The sequence below is a fragment of the Sinocyclocheilus rhinocerous genome, unplaced genomic scaffold (assembly GCF_001515625.1).
Source record: "Sinocyclocheilus rhinocerous isolate Xijiao unplaced genomic scaffold, SAMN03320098_v1.1 scaffold2098, whole genome shotgun sequence".
In the NCBI taxonomy this organism is placed as follows: Eukaryota; Metazoa; Chordata; class Actinopteri; order Cypriniformes; family Cyprinidae; genus Sinocyclocheilus; species Sinocyclocheilus rhinocerous.
Window position 1 is genome coordinate 86,176 of NW_015645072.1, and position 21,411 is coordinate 107,586.

Sequence of the window (21,411 nt, forward strand, 5' to 3'; positions counted from 1 at the left end):
CAATGCAGATGACCTGAAGGCCGCTATCAAAGCAACCTGGGCTTCCATTACACCTGAGCAGTGCCACAAACTGATCGCCTCCATGCCACGATGCATTGATGCAGTAATTCATGCAAAAGGAGCCCCTACCAAGTATTGAGTAGATGTACAGTAAATGAACATACTTTCCAGAAGGCCAACTATTCACTAAAAATGTTTTTTTTATTGGTTTTATTTTATTGGTTTTTGTTAAATGTGAGCCAAAATCATCACAATTAAAAGAACCAAAGACTTAAACTACTTCAGTCTGTGTGCATTGAATTTATTTAATACACGAGTTTCACAATTTGAGTTGAATTACTGAAATAAATGAACTTTTCCACGACATTCTAATTTATTGAGATGCACCTGTACGTCTGATGTTCATTCATGTTTATTTCGAGCTATAATTAGCAGGAAGAGATCGATTCACGTTTGAATCGAACTGAGGCGCTACAGCGATAGGTCACATTAAAGAGCCACAAAAATGATATTTATAGTTTGAATTCTTTTAAAAATGACAAATTTTTAAAGCCTTATAGTTTCATCGCAAAAGTAACCTGCCCTGTCTTGTTGGTCAGATCGCCTGTCATTCAAACTCCTGGCGAAGGGTGAAATCCCGCCCTACATTCCAGAAGCCGTTTCATTCGAATATACGTCACACTAGGGAAGAAAAGACTATCGCAACTTCTGTTTCATGCCGACTTTAAACGTCGGCAGATCGCTGTGCTGTTCAGACTACATGACTTGCTGTCTGTCTTGAAGTCGTTGTGATGTTCACACTACGTGATGATCCGCAACTGGCCTTGGGGTCACAAACTACACAAGCTGACAATAACTCTGTCACCCAACGACGCTATACGTTCCCCAAACTCGTTTTGTCACGAAAACACAAACGAGATGTTGAATGGGTATGATGCGAAACAACAAGTGAAACAGGAGTTGTTTAATTTAAAATGGACGTTGGGAAGAAATCAGTGCAAGCTGTTTGCGTGATGATCTGTTCTGAAAATGTTAGCTCCATTTCTTGTGTCCAAACTTTTGTTAAAGCCATGTTGCTGCTGCTGTTTTTCTTCCACTGACTTCAACCCATGCCTTGCTCTCTCATAGGCTGTAGCTTGTTGCGACACCTGACACCACGTGATGTTGAGTTGGCCGACAGCTCCAGATATTTAGCATGCTAGGTATTTGTTTGCCTTTGGCGAGGCGTCATTGAGCTTCTTTGAAGATTGCAGATTTTTTTTTTTTTACTTGGCATTATAATTTATTATAATTGGATCTATTGTCGCACCACGCCATTCGTGTCCAGTGTAGTCAAGGAGTAGGTCAGTTAAAATTTCAGACAGAAAGATACAATCACACACAATTATTTTTTGTTAAATTATCTTATTATTATTGTATAGACATAATAAATATTTGTCCAGTGGTAAAATTGCAAACAGTCTCTCTCTCTGCTTCTTTTCCCAGCTTCAGCAAAGTCGGTGCCAATTCACCTGAGCGAAACAACGTCAGCATGCACAAATTCAAAACGTTGCTTGTTGCGCATTCTCTAACCTTCCTCATTTCTTATGTTGGTTTGTTGCACATTAACAACATATTAGTGCACTGCTGCCTCTAATTGGTGTATTAATGTCATTGCTTCTGTTGTGGCTGCTTGATTATTTTAAGTAAGCATCACTCAAAGCAGCAAGTTGTTTTATTCACCTTGAAATTAACTGTAACTTAATAAAACCTAGTAAATATAGCAACTAAGTAAAGATAACTAATTCTATATCTAAGTAAGGTAAACTATTGGATTTTACAGTGCAAAAGCCAACTAGCTACTGTGGCATTGTTGAAACTCCTGTTGCAGATAAAACATCCTTTCTAAATTCTTGTCGATTGTTAATGCAGTAATTTAAAGTTAGCTAATGGTAATGTAATAAGGTTACGGCAATAATAGAAAATAATTATTTCTTTGAACAAGTATTTTCCTTCTGAACCTCAGAAGTTTTTTTTTTTTAGAAGTTTCACAATTGACAAACTTGCATTCAGGGCATTTTATTTTATGGTATATGCCAATTATCACAAGCCAGTCATTTTCCGGTTGATAAATTCTGAAAAATCTGTATATTCTGGTTAGCATCACAGTCAGCAAGTAAACTGGGTTCTGAACACTGTTTTATGTATGTTAAATCATAAATTTTCTGTGTTTTGTAGATGATATTTTGCCTTGGTATTTGTTTGTATGTGTCTAGACTGCGTTCTGATTCCAACTGAAGTTGGCAAATCAAATAAATGCATTTAGTTTTAATCTGCTGGTTAACATAATCACTATAAATTTTGAGTTTGTGCAATTCAGAGTGTCAGTACTGAGCCTTTGTCAAATCTGTAATTGGAACATGGAATTTGGGCACAACATTTATTTTGTTATCATTACTATTTTATTCACAATGGCTGCTATACATTTTCATTTGGGGCATTTCATTGTATTTCATAACACATTTTCTAGTTAAAACAGCAGGTTTACATTAATTAGGTAGGTGTACATGTGATGTTGTGTTATGTATCACAATGTCACATAACTGAGCTTTATTTTGTAAAATTGCAAACACTAAAGACAATGTGCCACTCTTTAGCACTAACATAATTCAGAAAACAGCCGTTAGTCTTTATCACTGTGAGTGGTCTAAAAAATATGTTTATTTTTGTTGTTGTCTGCCTATGTTCTCTCATCTAATAGCAAGTGTAGCACAAATACAGTCAGTGTTGCCCTGTAGTTTCCAATCTGCTGTCACTCGTAGTTTCATGTTTCTGTGTAGCTTTTAATGATGTATTGTCAGAAGACTAGTTTGTTGGTCAAAATAATCACCATTTTGGTGACCGTTTGCCCAATTTGTGGCATATAAACACAAAGACATTACTGTTATAATTAATTAAATAAGGGATGTTGTGTTGCAACAAGATGCGTGAACATTTCAACAGACTTTAACTGCCAAATATCACAGCCTAATCTTGAGGCACCTTTATCATTACCTTTGATTTACAAATACCACTTTTGGTAAGAATTAAGCTGTTGTAGTACTGCATTATTGGCCAGTGTGATCTCACTGTTAGATGTGTGCGTGTGTTCATATTTGTAGATTTAGATTCAAGTTAAGAGCATTATAAAGTGTAAACCCTTTTACATGTGTAACTTTAGGTACAAATCCTATAGTCTGGTCAGAATCAGTGAAAACTTTCTTTGAGAAAGACCTTTTTAACCCAAATCCTACTAATTATCACAGCTAAAGATGAAATATAAGTGAAACATTTTTCATGTTATGGTGTAAAATGAATGTGTTTGTCCGTCATGAATGTATTAATTTAAATAATTAGTTTTATAAATACAATAAAATTAGTAATAATTTATGAATTTGTAAACATCTAAAATTAATATGTACACTCAAAATTTGGGGTCATTTATATGTTTTATGCTCATCAAGGCTCCGTTTATTTGATCAAAAATACAGTAGTTTTTTTTTTAACAATTATAAATATTGTGAATTAATATTACCGTTTAAAATAAGTTTTTTGGAATTTATTCCTGTGATGGCAAAGCTGAACTTTCAGCAGCCATTACTCCAGTCTTGTTGTCACATAATCCTTCAGAAATCATTCTAATATTATGATTTGTTGCTCAGGAAACATTTGTTCTTATTTACAATGTTGAAAACGGTAGTGCTGCTTAATATTTTTGTGGAAACCATGATACATTTTTTTCCAGGATTCTTTGATGAATAGAAAGTTCAAAACTACAGCATTAATTTGAATTAGAAATCTTTTGTAACTTTAGAAATGTCTTTACGGTCACTTTAGGTCAATTTAATGTGTCCCTGCTGTCCTTGTCAAAAATCAGGGGGAAAAAAATAATTCAAAATTGAAAGGAAAAAAAAAACCATACCGACCGCAAACTTTTGAATGATAGTGTAAAAGGGTTTAGAGTTTATATTCTCTCAATACATTAATAAGTGAACCACACTTTACATACTATAATTAATGCCTAAATTAATACTAATGGCTGAAAAGATTTAATTGAACCATATTTAAAATAATTTAATCATATTTCATCATTTTATTTGACATGTAAACTGATGCATGTGGAACCACTGCAGGGAAGCATCCTTTTACACAAATTTAGCATTTTTATGAACTGCCGAGAATCAGCGTATAAGATTCACACAATTTACAGTAATTCAGTGTTTAGTATCTACCAAACTGTATATATACATATATGACAGACCATGTAGTGGGATGTACAGAGTTTTGTACACACTTACAAACATGCAACATTTTGTGTGCAGGAAAATGTACTGTATTTCTGAGCCATGAGAGTACAGGTATTTGGAGTGACTGCTCTGTAACAAGTGTGTTCTTCTAAAGAAAAGTGAATAGTATTTTTGTAGAGTGCTGAAAGATTTGGGGAAGTGTAAATATATAGAGACTGTTGCATCAAGACTTTTTTGGGGATCATTTCTTTGCCATGAAATGTTCAGTTCTGTTTCAAATACACCATCTGTAGTAATGGTCTGACATTGTGTCAGTAACTTTGTATTTGTGAAGTTTGATTTGATCTCAAGTGATGTTCTGTTTTCCTCTGGCCTGTTTCTTTGTGTGTCATGCTCTGTTCTGTGGATTTCTTCTCTTGCTGCTTTTATGGTTAGCTGTGGCCCTTTCCTTCTCTACATAAGTGCCCATTTTCTCTATTCTTTACCTTTGTTAGTTGTAATTATGACTTTTTAAGACTTACAGCAAGACGCAACATTATCTACTTCTGTCAGCCTAATTTTAAAACTAAATACTGATCTATCTAGAGTGAACTATCATTATTTATTATAGATTTTGTTTTGTTTGTCTGCATTTGGTTTGATTGCTTTTTAGTAGATATGATCATATGTACATGGTCAGTTATGAGAGAATTCTCCACTGAAGCACTTGTGGTAATATTTGTTTAAAATTACTGGGTGGCCAGTGCATTATTACTGATGGTGGTTTGTGCTAAGCTAACTAGAAATTTGTAAAATAATTTACAGTAGCATAAAATAAATATTTAAGTCACACTTAAAATGATTTTCGGTGCATTTGATAAAATATTAAACCAAATGGCTTTTGCAATCATGCTAGAACTTTCTTAGAATTAAATTTTTTTTATTGACTTTAACCAACTGGTGGTGTTTAGTAAATGTATGAAGTCAGCTCCTGTCAGTTTACAACCACAAAGTGTCAAAAGGTTGTTTTTTGTTTTGTTTTTTAAATGTGCTATCATTATGTAAAAAAATAAAAAATAATAAAGGTCATTTGATTTGATATTTTGTTTTTTAACACAGTTATATTCAGACATACGTGTGGCCAAATTATCTTTGAGCCACTGTGGTTTAGAGCTTTGTCAGTTGTGTAGATTATTTTATTTTCTATAATAACATGAAAACACCTGAGACAAAACTCCTTATAGTCAGTGGTTCAAATCATTCCCCTTTCTGATTCCATTTTAATTGGTAGTGAACACTTCACCAAACTGAATGCCAACTGAACATGAATACTTCATATTTGTTACATGATCTTGTTACAAAGTATATTTTCAATTTAATATGAATAAAGATCAAATGAATTTGAACAAGAAAGTGTGTGGTTTACTACCATAATAATGCATGCATTATGTTTCTTAAATGCAAATGAAGCCTTCTAATGATTAGCTGTAAATATCTCATAAGCATGATCTTTCATATACTATAAATTAATCTTATTTGTTTTATCAAAAAAGGTAAAAACTGTTGAGCATGCATCAAACAGCATCAGCAAATCTATATCTGATTATTCCGTTTTGCAGCATTAAAACTGGGTTGTTGCTGATGTGTTTAATGACAGTTTTTGATCGTACACATCATGAATTCCACCACAACAAAGTTAGTTTTTTTTTTTAATTCCCTAGTTATGTGTATGAGTATCAGCAAAAGTAAAATAAAATATTTTGCTGAACTCCGAGACTTTCACTCGAGTCATAAATAAAACACAACTGTCCAATGCTGGGATACCTCTCTGAAGTTCCTGATATTAATACTAATCAGCCAAGTGCATGCAGTGTGTTCAACATGTTTATGCAGTAAAACCCAGCTTGTTAAAAAAAACAAAAAAAAACGGGTATGGCAAAAAGCTTTGTTAGTCTGTGCAAATGCATTGTCAGGTTGCTAGTGTGGTTGTCAGGGTGTTGCTATGCGATTGCTAAGATGTTCTGCATAGTTTTTAACATGCTAGGTCATTATTCTGATTGCTTAGCCCTCTGATGCATCGTGGTCACTACAGTGGACAGCTATTTGGAAGCCATTTTGAACCATTTAAGATGTAGCAATCCAGATTTTAACAATATTTTTCTTGCAAATGTTTTGCTGTGACAGAAAATATACCTGTCCACTACAGTAGACGTCATGCACCAAAGGGTATAATTCTGCCTATGGGCCTATATATAGGTTGTGCCTTATTTTGTATGTTTTATTAAAATTATGATATAATTTACACTTGAATGGTTTTATTGAACAGAAATATTAAATAGTCTTCAGATTTTATCATTTATTTCAATGCTTACAGTCTATATTTATTTATTAGGTCATATAAAACTGTAGGCATGTATACATGTATACTGTATGAGTGCAGATATATGTGTGCATGATTGTGTTTGAGTGTGTGGTGGGAGGATGTGTGTGCTTGTGTGTGTTTGTATTTGTGCTCACATGTGTATGAATTTCAGAAAACAGATTCTTAGCAAAGTGACGACACTTTGCACAGGCCCCTCCCACGACTGTTGACGGACACTGTCGTTTTAGCATAGACCCGCCCTGAGTGAGCTGTAAACAATCCGCCATTGTTTCGACGCCGGGGGCAGGTGTAGACAAGAATTGAGGTGTTCTGTTATTGGATGTAAGAATGAACATAGCAGTCGTCATTTACTCCTGACATCTGAGCCGCTGAAGACGCAGTGGATTACTTTTGTTTTTGAAGGGAATGCGCCCCTGATCTACCTAAATGCGTTTATGTCTGCGCGAATCCTTTTACTCCAAACTGCTTTCTGAACGAGACAAATCAAGGCTTTGCTAAAAAGTTAAAACTCAAGGATGGATCAGCACCCACTGTTCGTAATCCAGCAGCACCTCCAGAAGTAAGATCCCACACTTTATATTTCTTATGATTATTTGCAAATCGCCTTTCCTCCTCCACAGAAGAGAGGGGCGGGGTGAGCAGAGCACATTAGCATTTAAAGAGACAAGCACCGAAACGGGTCGCTGTGTACAGAGCTGTTTTTGACTAGGTAAAAAAGGTGTTGTTTTACACGACCACTGAGGAATTTTAACCAAAGTATGTTGGTTAAAGCACACCAACTTGTGGAAAATAGGCATCCGATGTCCCCTTTAAAAAAAAAAGTAATTGCAAAACTTATACATGAACCAAGCAAACCAGCCATGAGAAATCACAACAGAACAAACTTTTATTTGAAGCAAAAAGGTAGGCTAAATGAAAATTGGACAAAAAGACAAAAGGAGACTATGTACTTAATGGCTTTACTGAGGGAAAGAGGAAAGAACTACAATCCCATGAAACAAATCGAATGGCATTAATCAAAATAAAAGTGATGGAGAAATATTCATCAGAGCAGTAGATACAGACTGATTTTGTGTAATTTCATGCCCTGTAGATCTAACGTGGGCCTGTCTTAGTGAACTGACACTTCCTTCTACAAGATGTTTATATACAGGGTTTGAAATTAGCTTTTTCACTCACCAGCCAATTTGGCTACTACATTTTTAAGTTACCGGCCATTTATATATATTGGGTGGAGTCGGGTGGAACTAATGAGTGGAGTGTAATGGGTGGAGTGGGGCGAGGCTATGGGCGGAGATCAAGATCTCTTTTGGCGCGCTTTGTTTGCTGCAATGCTCTAATTGGTGGAATTTTTTGCACAACGTCATTGGAATTTCACCAGACCTTGCACTATCAAACACGATTATTTTACAAATAATGCCGAGTTCACACTGCACGATTTTCAAACTCGTCAGATCGCCGTTGTTTTCACACTGCGTGACTATCTGGGGTAGCATTCAGTTGCTGCTGTGTTCACATTGCGCGATAGATCAGCGACAGGGGGTTTCACACTGCATGACTTCACAATAGGAAGAATGGCCGACAGCTCTGTCTGGTCCGCAAACTACGTTTCACAACAAAACACACGCGAGAAGTGATAAGGAAATAACGCGAGAACCCGCGTGCGTCAGACTTCACACTGAGTGATTGTCACTCACGTGAACGAGCACCGATTTGCCTCCGATGTCGGGCATTTGTCGGCAATTTCGCAAAACCTGTCGGCGAGTGAAAAATCGGGCTAATATCGTGCAGTGTGAACTCGGCATTATTTCTATTTGTATGTGCTCTATTTGCATATTTGCAGTGGCAGTGTCAATAATTGGACGAACGCAGCACATGACCCGTTTTGCACGGCTCGACTGTATTTATATAAGTTTTTCCTCAAACAACTTTTTGGACTATAAAGGTAAGAATGAAACAGTCCCTAATTCACTCCAGTTTATGTGTTTTCCATCACCATTTGTCTTTTTTTTTTAATTCAAATGCTGAAACAACTGTTTATACAAACCGCAGTGTTTCCGTGACTGTCCAAAGCATGTGAATGTGAGGCACGCTTTTGGCTGTCTGTTGCTTAGCATGTAGCTGTAACATTCTAACACCGCATCATTTCACACTGTATAAGTTTGCCACCGTGACCGGGGTTAGAACTACAAAAGCTGTACCTTTGCAGGGTTTCATAGCCCCGGGTGTAAAACGATGCTAACCCGCTTCTAAATTACAAGTGTGTTCCGGGGTTGAAAGTGGGGTTTACGATAACCTGAAGTTGAGCGTAGTGAAAAGCACTTAAGGAATAATATGAGGAATATTAGTGATAGCCTAGTCCAGAGGTCTTCAGCCCTGCTCCTGGGGACCCACTGTCCTGCAGAGTTTAGCACCAACCCTAATCAAACACACCTGAAGCACCTAACCAAGCTCTTCAGGATCACTTGAAAATACACATGCAGGTGTGCTGAAGCAGGTTGGAAATAAACTTTGCAGGACAGTGTGTCCCCAGGAGCAGGGTTGAAGACCTCTGGCCTAGTCTAATGTTAGGCTTGAAAATGGGTCAATGAGTGCACATTGTGAAGAAAATAAGCTTTGAGATGAAAAACGAAAATTGTTTCTTTATTTAATTTACGTGCAAAACAACATGTTGTAGAAGGAAGTGTCAGCTCACAAGACAGGCCCATGTTAGATCTACAGGGCATGCAATTACACAAAATCACTCTGTATCTACTGCTCTGATGACAGCATTGTTGGACAACAATTGCTATTTAATTGGGGTTGCCACACTGACAGGCATGTTACTTCTTTAACTGTCAGGTGGCTGTGTCATTAAAGCTGTATTGGACGTGCTTGTCAAGTCTTAATTATCCCTTGACATCTTTGCATAACAGCCTTTCCTTAGTCTCCTTTTTGTATTTCTCATGCATTCTTTTTGCAGTGTTACTTTTTTTGCAGGAATGAAAGCTTAAGTAACACAATATATTGTTCTAACCAGTTCATCCCACCTAGTCTCATTTGTTACAGACAAGCTTTCTGTCTGAGCTGTATCTTTAGGCTAATAATGCCTCATGTGGAGTGTTCGCAAAAATTCCCAAAAGTAATTTCCAGTACATTTATTCTTAAAACTAAGAAAACTCACTTTAAAGTTGTACTCGCCTTATTCTCCCTAAAAGCTCCCATTTCTTAGATATTTTTGCAAGTCTGTTGATTACATTAAAATGCCCCCAAAAGAATATTTCTGCATTTTAAATATTTCCATAATGCATTTTGACTCACATTCTGCCATGTCTAGTTCCTTTTAAAATAGCAAAGAAAGTTAGTTTGATTTTTTTTTTCTGCTTTTTAAAAGAGTCCAAGTGTACTTTTTAAAAAAAAAAAATCAACAGCTTCAAGGATTAATTGAATCAATTTTTCTTTGCTCAACCCTTTCAATTATGCATTTTTCTCTTTTGTTCTTCATCAGAAGGTGTAGATATCAACAAGTTGCTTTGTACTGTTGGCTACATAAAATAAGTGCAAGTATACTACATAAAATTGTCTTGGTTTGCTCTTGTATTACTGTTATAATCCATCACACATAAATTTGAGTTTTAATGCATGTTATTTGTGAAAAACTAAACTGACTGTATTCCTGATACCCAATCAGTGTGTAGAATACCTGCTCTCATGCTTGATCCCTATTCTCAAGTATTTTGCCCTGGTTGCATGTTTAGACTTTGGGGGGGGGTTCTGTTCAGCATCACACTAGATAAGAGACGAGATGGAGAGTTGTAATTTCCACAGCATCCCGCCAAGTTATGACACAGCATTCTCCATTTCCATACAGATGCACATCAATCATATTTCCTCTCACTGACCAGTAAGCACTGCCAAACATACTGTATTTATTATTAGTATTAGTAGTAGTAGTAGTAGTAGTATTGCAAAATATATTACTGTGTGTGTGTCTGTGTGTGTGTGTGTAAATTATATGATTCACATGTTATATATGTATATAAATTATAATGTAATATATAATATTGCAAAGCCAAACATCTTTTTATCTAATTGATGGAGGTGATTTTAAAAATATAACAATAACTGAAAATAATCTGCGGTGCTCTTCTGATAAAAAGGCAAAAATGGTAAAAAGGATGCTCAGTGCAAATTTTCTCACTTCTATAAATTCACTTTTGTATCTTGGTTATATTTTTGGCAGCATGAATCCATGTGAATTTAAAATATTTAAATAATAATAATAATAATAATAATAAAATTGATTAATATGTGTTTGATTTTAAGAAGTTTTTGATTACTTTTTGTGTAATAATTTTAGTACTGTGTTGGGTAGGAACAATGCCCAATGTAAAATCTGGGTCCTGAAACAAAACCACTGGTTTACACATATTAAATATATTTTAGAGGTTTGTACGGGTTGAAATCTGGTGAAGATATTCTTCTATATGAACCTATGAACTCATTTGCTTCCTTTTTCCTTTATAAAGTCTGCAAGTGCTACAGAAGTGGTGGAAAGCAAAATGTGATGAGATCTCTTTAATACTTTTATGCATTAATTAATTAATTAGCTCATTAATTAAATAATAAATGTAGTTCCTCATCCTGCAGGGCATAATGTTTCCACAGTGTAGTGATTATAGTGTGAGATTGGATGACCATTAAATGAGGTAAATGTGTGTGTTAGCACACTTTCACTTGCAGGGAATAGCAGTTCGTAAGTCCGCTGGTAACTGCGGTTCTCCCCTTGTCTCTGATTCCTCAGTATCTCAGTGTGAGATCTCATTAATACCATCACAGTCCATCCATACCATGCTGGCATTATCCACATGGGAGACACCACATTCCCATTCACCCATGCACCATCCAAACTCTTGGATCCCAAAAAGTCACTATAACGTCTTTTTCATTAACCTACTTTTTCTGCCTCACCTCACATAGGTTAGTTATGGAGCTGTCCATGGTGCTCCCACCTTTGTTTTTTTGACATAGCGCTGTCCATGGTACCAAGAACACACTATATATGTATGCTATGCAGGTATCCCAGACCATTTAAAATTCAAAGGTCTATAAAGTAATGAATACTTATCTGTGCACCCCTGGCCCTGGTTTCCGGATCCAGGCCCCGTTATGTCTAATAATGGTGGAATGAGCAGGGGTTGCATGGAGGGGGGTGAGCGCGAGACTCTTTGTGGCCGTCACCGTGGGTCCTCGTCTATATCTCTCAGCTGCAGACAGACAGATAGGAAGCATCACTATGCAGCGTGGTGGAGCTGTTTGTCTGTGGTGGTTGTGACACCCTCCGCTTGGGGGGAATTTAATGAGCTCCCCTGGGACGAGCATTAGTCATTTAACATCCTGAGGAGAGCAGGGGCATCCAAACACACACATACCTGTACTGTCCAAAACTTTGAGTGGACACACATACATTCGAATACACAAACTAAAAGAAAGCATAGGAACTCCAGAAAGTGTGCAACAGGTTCCAAAAGTACTACTAAAGTAGTATGCAATCTGCTTTGACTGTGGCGTTATGAACATAAATGGAGATAAAGTTTGCATGCTGGGAATTATTGTCAAATGTTGGTGTATCTTACGAAAACATGGCTCATCATTCGTTCTGAAATAAAAAGGTACTATTATATTATATTATAGATAGATAGATAGATAGATAGATAGATAGATAAATAGACTTTGATTTGGTGGTGAAATGCGGCATGTTCTTGACAGGTTTCTTGAGATTCATCCATTTATTCATCCATGCATTTTTGGTTATGTCAGAAGTGAGTCACACAAACAGACAATAGATCGCGCCCAGCGGCTCGATTCTGCATAGAGGATCCTGTCCACAAAATGCCTTGTTTTGTTTCCAATCACAAATGTACAATTAAACGTGTGTTTCTCAAGCCGCCTGCACCCAGCCCATGATAGGTTAAATGGCTAATGAGGAGAACAACAAGGCCGATCTGATTTTGTTTATCTTGGACAAGCTAATTAAAGTGTCACAATTCATTATACAGGCCGTGTCCTACCTTGTCAGATGGAAAATAGGAATATCAATCATTTTGTGCCAAGGCTCAACCTTTTCCCTTAGCGAACCTCATTGGTCGCTGCCGTGTCGGCCCTGTTTGAGACATCAATGAGGAATGGGTTTCCCCCAAACACATGTCAATTTTCTTTCTCTTCTTCGCCTTTGTCAGAGTGCTGTCATGTAAGCATGACCTCCCATATACCTCGGAGAGCACATCATGTGTGTGCCATTGAAGAGTCCTTTACCCTTGTTTTGACATCATGCACAGTGAATGGAATAGGATGTGGTCTGTTATTCAGAGTGAACTGTCACTCATTTGACAGTTGGTTTTCCTATTTTTATTTACCATTTTTGAGCGCTGCATTTTTCAACAAAAGGCATTTTACATATCCTACAAACAAACAGCTTAGTAGCTTCTGGACTAGATTCTGTCCAGAGCAGCAGGTGAGTAATTTTATTTTACATGTAAATACATGTTTGGTATCAAGAATGTACAGACAAAGGCCTGACAAGCTATTACTGTCCATACTACAGGTTAATATATGTGTTTGGTGAGACGGCATTATTTGGAGAATGATAATGTAAGAAAAGTTTATTCAAGATTATAAGAAACTCATACTTTGGAGAATTTATATAACAATAATGTATTTCACAGAATTTGAAACATGTAAGTTTTCAGAAGGAAAAAATTAGAAAATTAAATAAATATTTCATATATATTGGTATAATTTGGTATTTCACACAATATTCATATGTGCAAATATTTTCACACAATATTCAAAATGTGATAATAATAATTATTATAAACAAGCTGTCAAGATCTGAATATTATGGCTGAAACAAATGTAGCGTAAAACAAATATTATTTTTCATTATAGTATCAAAATCTTAATCAGCTATTGAATGGGAAAAGTAGTTATTATTAATACTTATTATTACACTGCAACAATGCTTGATTATTAAAGTATAACTGTTTTTCTGCCATCCAGGCACAAAAAGATTGCTTTTTTTATAGCAGCAATAGGCAATAGCAGACTGAAGTACTCCAGACTGTAATAGTCCAGTCCCAAGCAGCATTATACTGTAAATCACACACAATTCTGCAGCACAGGCATTAACACAGCGCATCCCTATTTTATTATCCTTCTTTTTGGCATGTTTTGCATGCTTTGCATTGTGCAGGAGTACAATACATCTTCAGGTGCACTGGAGTGGAGTGATAGGTAGTGTGAAAGTTAAATAATTATCATGGTAATCATTTTCAAAGAGAGCCAGCTCATTATGTATTATATTATAGATATATAGATAGATAGATAGATAAATAGACTTTGATTTGGTGGTGAAATGCGGCATGTTCTTGACAGGTTTCTTGAGATTCATCCATTTATTCATCCATGCATTTTTGGTTATGTCAGAAGTGAGTCACACAAACAGACAATAGATCGCGCCCAGCGGCTCGATTCTGCATAGAGGATCCTGTCCACAAAATGCCTTGTTTTGTTTCCAATCACAAATGTACAATTAAACGTGTGTTTCTCAAGCCGCCTGCACCCAGCCCATGATAGGTTAAATGGCTAATGAGGAGAACAACAAGGCCGATCTGATTTTGTTTATCTTGGACAAGCTAATTAAAGTGTCACAATTCATTATACAGGCCGTGTCCTACCTTGTCAGATGGAAAATAGGAATATCAATCATTTTGTGCCAAGGCTCAACCTTTTCCCTTAGCGAACCTCATTGGTCGCTGCCGTGTCGGCCCTGTTTGAGACATCAATGAGGAATGGGTTTCCCCCAAACACATGTCAATTTTCTTTCTCTTCTTCGTCTTTGTCAGAGCGCTGTCATGTAAGCATGACCTCCCATATACCTCGGAGAGCACATCATGTGTGTGCCATTGAAGAGTCCTTTACCCTTGTTTTGACATCATGCACAGTGAATGGAATAGGATGTGGTCTGTTATTCAGAGTGAACTGTCACTCATTTGACAGTTGGTTTTCCTATTTTTATTTACCATTTTTGAGCGCTGCATTTTTCAACAAAAGGCATTTTACATATCCTACAAACAAACAGCTTAGTAGCTTCTGGACTAGATTCTGTCCAGAGCAGCAGGTGAGTAATTTTATTTTACATGTAAATACATGTTTGGTATCAAGAATGTACAGACAAAGGCCTGACAAGCTATTACTGTCCATACTACAGGTTAATATATGTGTTTGGTGAGACGGCATTATTTGGAGAATGATAATGTAAGAAAAGTTTATTCAAGATTATAAGAAACTCATACTTTGGAGAATTTATATAACAATAATGTATTTCACAGAATTTGAAACATGTAAGTTTTCAGAAGGAAAAAATTAGAAAATTAAATAAATATTTCATATATATTGGTATAATTTGGTATTTCACACAATATTCATATGTGCAAATATTTTCACACAATATTCAAAATGTGATAATAATAATTATTATAAACAAGCTGTCAAGATCTGAATATTATGGCTGAAACAAATGTAGCGTAAAACAAATATTATTTTTCATTATAGTATCAAAATCTTAATCAGCTATTGAATGGGAAAAGTAGTTATTATTAATACTTATTATTACACTGCAACAATGCTTGATTATTAAAGTATAACTGTTTTTCTGCCATCCAGGCACAAAAAGATTGCTTTTTTTATAGCAGCAATAGGCAATAGCAGACTGAAGTACTCCAGACTGTAATAGTCCAGTCCCAAGCAGCATTATACTGTAAATCACACACAATTCTGCAGCACAGGCATTAACACAGCGCATCCCTATTTTATTATCCTTCTTTTTGGCATGTTTTGCATGCTTTGCATTGTGCAGGAGTACAATACATCTTCAGGTGCACTGGAGTGGAGTGATAGGTAGTGTGAAAGTTAAATAATTATCATGGTAATCATTTTCAAAGAGAGCCAGCTCATTATGTGTTATTTATTGAATCAGTTTAAGTAAAATGCCTAAAAGTAAAAACAATTAAATAAAAATGCAAACTTTGACCGTACCTGAGAAAGTTTTGTGTAACCTTAAAGAGAAATATGCTGACACTTTCCTATAAAACTCAAGCTCAGATGTGAGAAATAGGGTCATAAATTGTTTTCATTGATTCTGTCATTGCAATCTTGTAAAACATACTATTTCATAATGGAATTCTTGTACGTAATCCTTGCTCTTTATGTCTGTAGTCTGAAATGGAGAGATGTCCTTTGAGATTTAATAAAAAGTACAAGATCAAAAAGCTTAGAAACAAATAATACTCATGATACAATGTACTGCCACATAAAATATATTTGCATTGAGAAGTAAAGAGTTGTAGTGCAGGTATAGAAATATGGTGTTTCTCATGATTGGAAAAAAAACTTCTTTATTTTAAGGTTTATTCTTAAATTATGCTTCTTTTTATGAACTTTTTATGGATTTTAGGTTCAAATTTACAGGAAAGGTACATATTTGAGATACTGTGAATGGCCACCATTTCATCAAGTTTTCATCCGTTTTAATAACCCTTTGCCTTCTCTTGTTTAGTTAAAATAATCTTGCATTTTTATAAAGCGTCTCAATTATTATGTTCATAAACAGCATAAAATAGCAGAATGCTGTTTAAAATAATGAAGTTTAACATGTCATGCCGCAGGTAAATGTGAACAACCTTTACATCCAAATATTTTTTAAATATAAACCCACCTAATATGAATTAAAGAAGAAAAGTTTAACAAATGTTATGATTAATCCTCTACTTGTGCAAGTGCATATAAATGAGTGTTTAATCAGTTCATGTTCAGATATTATTTCATTATCGGAGAGATTCATTAGCATGTTTGATGGTTCTGCTCTCTGAGACACTGCAAGTACCACTTGTACTCAAAAGATTTGTTTTATTATGGTGAGAATTCTCATAAGAACATCTCAGTTCTTGATTGATAAGAGAGTGCATGAATCAAGCTTAAATAGAAACTTACATGTACCTTACTATTCTTAGCTGACATTTAATCTATAAAATATACTGTTTTCCCATGTACTGTACATGTCTTTCTTTTTAAATGACGCTGAGATTGATGGTAGAAATTGTGCACGTTTTTGACACTTTAAAGCATCTTATGTGTTTGTTTCTTGACAGGTTAAGGGGGCATTAAGCAATTTAAACACAAGAAACACAAGAATGTCAGAAGTTTCCTCTCAAAACGTGGTTTCATTTGGAGTTTTGGAAAAGGCAACGGTAATAATGACAAAAACCTTGGTGCACTGCACTAACCAAATTTCAAAGCTTTTTTCTCTCTTCGGCTTCTCACGGTTGTCCTGCATTCATTAGGATTTGTGTGGACCGGTTAAGTGTTCCACATTAATACACAAAAAAAAATGTCTCTTATAAGAGTATAAAGCAATAGCAACACACATATTTTATAAAGAACAACATGTTTGTCTTCCATTTTTGTTAATCAGTCAAGGGTGAAAACCAAAAGTACATACTTTCAGCACTAAAAGCTGAAAGTATGTACTTTCCAAAATGCTCTGTCCAGAAATATCATTTGCAGTTCGTTTTCAGATGCAGATGGATGCTGGCTTTGTAGTAGGTTGTCAGGACAGTCTGACACGCTGCTGAAGAGGTCCTCAAGGCTCTTGGCATTTGTCATGCAACATTTAACATAGCACTCCATTGCCTGCCTGGAATATGTACTGATTTGTTTAGGGAAAACATGAAGTAGCAACACAACAAACCAGTACTAGTTATCTCTACCAGTAATCTGAACTATAAGTCATCGTACCAGCTTTGTGACAAATGATGCTATTATAGTGCCATTATAGTTGCTATTATAGTTTTTATTAATATTTTGAATAAATTTTTTTATATTTCTTATTTTAAATATTTATATAAATTTATTTTATATAATTTTATTTTTAAAGTTTTAGTAATTTTGTTGTGTTTTGCCTATTGTATAAGTTTTTGTTTTATGCATGTTTATAAAATATTTTTTGTTTTATGTTTGTCTATATAGATTTTTTTTTTCATGTGAAGCTAAATAGTAATATAAGTTATAAAATAAAAGCTATGTTGCATCTAGCAAAGCAAGTCTTTTCACTTAATAAAAAATTAGTATTTAATATGGGCATTTATACACACACACACACTTTGGGCTGCTTGTTATTCTCCCTTGTTATCTCTTTTTTGATCAAAATAAAATGTTCTCTGATCAAAACGCACTCTGCGAATGGTACAAAATAGTACGAAAACAAGCATTAAAGGGTTAGTTTACCCAAAAATGAAAATCGGCTTGTGTTTTACTCACCCTCAGTCCACAAGTCGTCAAATAAAGTGCGCGCATTCATAATAAAACGTGCTTCACACGGCTCCGGGGGGTGAATAAAGGCCTTTTGTAGTGAATCCATGCATTTTTGTAAGAAAAATATCATTATTTCAAACGTAGTAAACACTTTTCTCTCACTTCCGTTATCTTTCATAAACGGAAGGCATTCCGGCGGAAGGCGTATGACGTATGTGCAGCACGCGCGGATCTGAGATATGCTAGTCTTGCGCGTTTGTTTATAGGAGCAAAGGAAGCACAGTTTCCTTACTTTAGCAAAGGAAAACCAGTCTCCTTGGCTTATATCAAAATCCTCCGACATTTTTCTTTGCAAATCTTTGATTTGTACTTCTAATTCGTGACCGCCGTTTTGTTTTGTTCTCTCTCCGCATTCGTCACTAATCACTCAACGCTTGCATTGTGCAGGAGTACAATACATCTTCAGGTGCACTGGAGTGGAGTGATAGGTAGTGTGAAAGTTAAATAATTATCATGGTAATCATTTTCAAAGAGCCAGCTCATTATGTGTTATTTATTGAATCAGTTTAAGTAAAATGCCTAAAAGTTAAAAAAAATAAATAAAAATGCAAACTTTTTTACCTGAGAAAGTTTTGTGTAACCTTAAAGAGAAATATGCTGACACTTTCCTATAAAACTCAAGCTCAGATGTGAGAAATAGGGTCATAAATTGTTTTCATTGATTCTGTCATTGCAATCTTGTAAAACATACTATTTCATAATGGAATTCTTGTACGTAATCCTTGCTCTTTATGTCTGTAGTCTGAAATGGAGAGATGTCCTTTGAGATTTAATAAAAAGTACAAGATCAAAAAGCTTAGAAACAAATAATACTCATGATACAATGTACTGCCACATAAAATATATTTGCATTGAGAAGTAAAGAGTTGTAGTGCAGGTATAGAAATATGGTGTTTCTCATGATTGGAAAAAAAACTTCTTTATTTTAAGGTTTATTCTTAAATTATGCTTCTTTTTATGAACTTTTTATGGATTTTAGGTTCAAATTTACAGGAAAGGTACATATTTGAGATGCTGTGAATGGCCACCATTTCATCAAGTTTTCATCCGTTTTAATAACCCTTTGCCTTCTCTTGTTTAGTTAAAATAATCTTGCATTTTTATAAAGCGTCTCAATTATTATGTTCATAAACAGCATAAAATAGCAGAATGCTGTTTAAAATAATGAAGTTTAACATGTCATGCCGCAGGTAAATGTGAACAACCTTTACATCCAAATATTTTTTAAATATAAACCCACCTAATATGAATTAAAGAAGAAAAGTTTAACAAATGTTATGATTAATCCTCTACTTGTGCAAGTGCATATAAATGAGTGTTTAATCAGTTCATGTTCAGATATTATTTCATTATCGGAGAGATTCATTAGCATGTTTGATGGTTCTGCTCTCTGAGACACTGCAAGTACCACTTGTACTCAAAAGATTTGTTTTATTATGGTGAGAATTCTCATAAGAACATCTCAGTTCTTGATTGATAAGAGAGTGCATGAATCAAGCTTAAATAGAAACTTACATGTACCTTACTATTCTTAGCTGACATTTAATCTATAAAATATACTGTTTTCCCATGTACTGTACATGTCTTTCTTTTTAAATGACGCTGAGATTGATGGTAGAAATTGTGCACGTTTTTGACACTTTAAAGCATCTTATGTGTTTGTTTCTTGACAGGTTAAGGGGGCATTAAGCAATTTAAACACAAGAAACACAAGAATGTCAGAAGTTTCCTCTCAAAACGTGGTTTCATTTGGAGTTTTGGAAAAGGCAACGGTAATAATGACAAAAACCTTGGTGCACTGCACTAACCAAATTTCAAAGCTTTTTTCTCTCTTCGGCTTCTCACGGTTGTCCTGCATTCATTAGGATTTGTGTGGACCGGTTAAGTGTTCCACATTAATACACAAAAAAAAATGTCTCTTATAAGAGTATAAAGCAATAGCAACACACATATTTTATAAAGAACAACATGTTTGTCTTCCATTTTTGTTAATCAGTCAAGGGTGAAAACCAAAAGTACATACTTTCAGCACTAAAAGCTGAAAGTATGTACTTTCCAAAATGCTCTGTCCAGAAATATCATTTGCAGTTCGTTTTCAGATGCAGATGGATGCTGGCTTTGTAGTAGGTTGTCAGGACAGTCTGACACGCTGCTGAAGAGGTCCTCAAGGCTCTTGGCATTTGTCATGCAACATTTAACATAGCACTCCATTGCCTGCCTGGAATATGTACTGATTTGTTTAGGGAAAACATGAAGTAGCAACACAACAAACCAGTACTAGTTATCTCTACCAGTAATCTGAACTATAAGTCATCGTACCAGCTTTGTGACAAATGATGCTATTATAGTGCCATTATAGTTGCTATTATAGTTTTTATTAATATTTTGAATAAATTTTTTTATATTTCTTATTTTAAATATTTATATAAATTTATTTTATATAATTTTATTTTTAAAGTTTTAGTAATTTTGTTGTGTTTTGCCTATTGTATAAGTTTTTGTTTTATGCATGTTTATAAAATATTTTTTGTTTTATGTTTGTCTATATAGATTTTTTTTTTCATGTGAAGCTAAATAGTAATATAAGTTATAAAATAAAAGCTATGTTGCATCTAGCAAAGCAAGTCTTTTCACTTAATAAAAAATTAGTATTTAATATGGGCATTTATACACACACACACACTTTGGGCTGCTTGTTATTCTCCCTTGTTATCTCTTTTTTGATCAAAATAAAATGTTCTCTGATCAAAACGCACTCTGCGAATGGTACAAAATAGTACGAAAACAAGCATTAAAGGGTTAGTTTACCCAAAAATGAAAATCGGCTTGTGTTTTACTCACCCTCAGTCCACAAGTCGTCAAATAAAGTGCGCGCATTCATAATAAAACGTGCTTCACACGGCTCCGGGGGGTGAATAAAGGCCTTTTGTAGTGAATCCATGCATTTTTGTAAGAAAAATATCATTATTTCAAACGTAGTAAACACTTTTCTCTCACTTCCGTTATCTTTCATAAACGGAAGGCATTCCGGCGGAAGGCGTATGACGTATGTGCAGCACGCGCGGATCTGAGATATGCTAGTCTTGCGCGTTTGTTTATAGGAGCAAAGGAAGCACAGTTTCCTTACTTTAGCAAAGGAAAACCAGTCTCCTTGGCTTATATCAAAATCCTCCGACATTTTTCTTTGCAAATCTTTGATTTGTACTTCTAATTCGTGACCGCCGTTTTGTTTTGTTCTCTCTCCGCATTCGTCACTAATCACTCAACGCTGACGTGCTACGTCATCCGCCGGCACGGCTTCCGCGTATGACAGTTGGCGGAAGTGATATAAAAGTATTTATTACGTTTGAAATATGGATATTTTTCTTACAAAAA

General features: G+C 35.2%; 1 long non-coding RNA gene across 1 annotated transcript; it reads left to right on the plus strand.

Moving 5' to 3' along the window:
- Nucleotides 1–595: 595 nt before the first annotated feature.
- LOC107705454 (uncharacterized) lies at nt 596–8,367 on the plus strand. The gene is made up of 3 exons (XR_001636067.1): nt 596–606; nt 6,188–6,195; nt 8,298–8,367. It is a non-coding gene; the product is annotated as an uncharacterized LOC107705454 (long non-coding RNA).
- The last annotated feature ends 13,044 nt before the right edge of the window (nt 8,368–21,411 follow it).